Source organism: Penaeus chinensis, chromosome 5 (assembly GCF_019202785.1).
Source record: "Penaeus chinensis breed Huanghai No. 1 chromosome 5, ASM1920278v2, whole genome shotgun sequence".
Lineage (NCBI taxonomy): Eukaryota > Metazoa > Arthropoda > Malacostraca > Decapoda > Penaeidae > Penaeus > Penaeus chinensis.
The window spans coordinates 38,657,535-38,660,034 of NC_061823.1; the positions used below are offsets into that span (position 1 = coordinate 38,657,535).

General features: G+C 38.1%; 1 protein-coding gene across 1 annotated transcript in view; it reads left to right on the forward strand.

Annotated features, from left to right (window-relative positions):
- The window catches only part of LOC125025605, a 90,891-nt gene that overhangs the window by 53,333 nt on the left and 35,058 nt on the right, over positions 1-2,500 (forward strand). The window lies entirely within an intron of this gene.

A 2,500-nucleotide genomic window follows, 5' to 3' on the forward strand; every position in this document is an offset into this window, starting at 1 on the left:
AGTTTTCAATTGTTTTGGATTGAAACGTTTTTTTTTTTGTTTAATTGTTACTGCTATTTTTAGTAGTAGCATCATTTAGTAGTGATGATTGTAATAGTAGACGTTGTAGTACCAGCACCATTATTCTTTTTCCAAAAATACAAATAGCAGTGATAGTAAGAGTACAGTAGACGTCGTAGGAGCTGTAGTTGTAAAAGTTGTAGTTGTGGTACTAATAGCACTAGCATTAGCAGCAGTAGTAGTAGTAGTAGTAATTGTTGTTGTAGTAGAAGTAGCAGTAGTAGTAGCAGTAGCAATAGCAGTAGTAGTAGTAGTAGTAGTAGTAGTAGTATTTGTTTTTGTTGTTGTAGTGGTAGTAGCAGTAGTTGTAGTTGTTATTGTTGTTGTTCTTGTTGTTGTTGTTGTTGTTGTTCTTGTAGCAGCAGCAATATCAACAACATAATTATTTATCATTTTTGGTAGAAGGAGTACGGTACAAATACCTTAGCATTATAACTGCACTATGAACATAGGCATTACTTGTAGCAGTAATAGTAACAGCCAACCACCACCAGCATCATTACAGTTACAAATATGCCTAATTAATTCTTCTTCATCTCCTTGTTCTATTATGCATACACATCTTTTGACCGTAAACTGGACGAGGAAGGAAGAGACATTTTCATCGTATCTTTTTTTTTTTTTCTCTCTCTCTCTCTTTCTCTCTCTCTCTCTCTCTCTCTCTCTCTCTCTCTCTCTCTCTCTCTCTCTCTCTCTCTCTCTCTCTCTCTCTCTCTTTCTCTCTCTCTCTCTCTCTCTCTCTCTCTCTCTTCTCTCTTTCTTTCTTTCTTTCTTTCTTTCGGGAGGCCACAAATCTGATGGCAATTTTGGGGTCGATGCATCTGATCAGCTGATTTGAAAGTCCATTGCTAAAGAGGTACGTTTTTTTTTTTTTTTTTTTTTTTTTTTTTTGAGATAAAGAGATTTTTTTTTTTGAGGGGGTGAGGGTGGGGTGAATGGGGGGGGGGGAGGGGGCTGAGGTGAGGGTTTAGATTGCAACGAAGAATCTAGTTTGTTTGTTTGTTTAAGGATGAGATTAAAAAGGGTTGATTGCGAACGCGGGTTATAATACGAAAGAGGTTTGAAGATGAAAATGGATTTTGGGAAATTTTGTTTCCCTTTTTGTCAATCTCTCTTTTCTTTCTCTTTCTCTCTTCCTCTCTCTTTCCCATTTCTTTCTCTCTCCCTCTCTTTTTCTCTCTTCCCCTCTACTCGCTCTCGCTCTCGCTCTCGCTCTCTCTCTCTCTCTCTCGCTCTCTCGCTCTCTCGCTCTCTCTCTCTCTCTCTCTCTCTCTCTCTCTCTCTCTCTCTCTCTCTCTCTCTCTCTCTCTCTCTCTCTCTCTCTCTCCCTCTCTCTCTCCCTCCCTCCCTCCCTCCCTCCCTCCCTCCCTCCCTCTTTTTGCTATTATATCGACTATTCAATATTTAAAAGACGGAATATATGTCCTTTCCTTCCACTCCTTTTTTTCCCCATTATTATACGAGTAAACGGTTTACCTCCTCAGCCAAAAACTAATCTTTGAACTTTTGGAAAATTGAATTTTTCTAGCTTTGTTTGTCGTCGAGAGGGATGACAAGCGTTAAAAAAAAATATTTATAAGTTTGCATATTTCCTTTTTTTATTTTTCTCATTTTTTGTTTTCTCTAATTATACTACCTCTGATGGATATTTGAAATGGCAAAGTGTAAAGAAAACTGTAGTTAATTATGCTGGTAATTAGCTGAACAAATAAGTTTTCGTTTACATAATGGCAATTTTCCTTTCTTTTTTTGGTAGGAAACGAGCTTAAAGGTAATCCTAAACGGACAACTCAGAATTATTTATTAATAAGCCACGACATGAGGATACTACCTAATTAATTCCAGGAATTCATTAAGAATAAATGGTATTAGTTTTGGCAATTATTATCATAGCAGAATGTCTGTTAATTGCATGCTTGGGTTAAGGGGTTTGCCTAGCATGGACGAAATACATTCATACATACATATATTCGTAGCCTTCATTGTTATTATCATTACTATTGTTTCGATAACTTTTTTTTTCATCCTTTAGGGGAAACAAACCAAAAACTAATACTAAAGTAACAATTCAAAATGATTCATCATGATCATTATCATCATTATCAGGTGTGTGTTTGTGTGTGTGTGCATGTATGTGTGTATGTATATGTATATGTATATGTATGAATGGTAAAACACTTTACCGTGTTGATAGTATGATAGAAAGAGATACTTCAGTTTCGGAATCCATCTGGATTCCATCCTCAGGTCTGAAGAGGATAAGGAGAAGGATAAGTTCGATATGCGAAGCTGAGCCTCGCCCGGGCTATGCCCATGAGGGGAGCCCGGCCTGTGCCGACTCGCTAACGTGTGTCAGTTGGTGCTGACTCGGCTGAGCTTAGTACTTACCCGCCGTGGTGCCCAGCCTCAGCAGTAACCTCCAGGCGACAATTGCAACTTC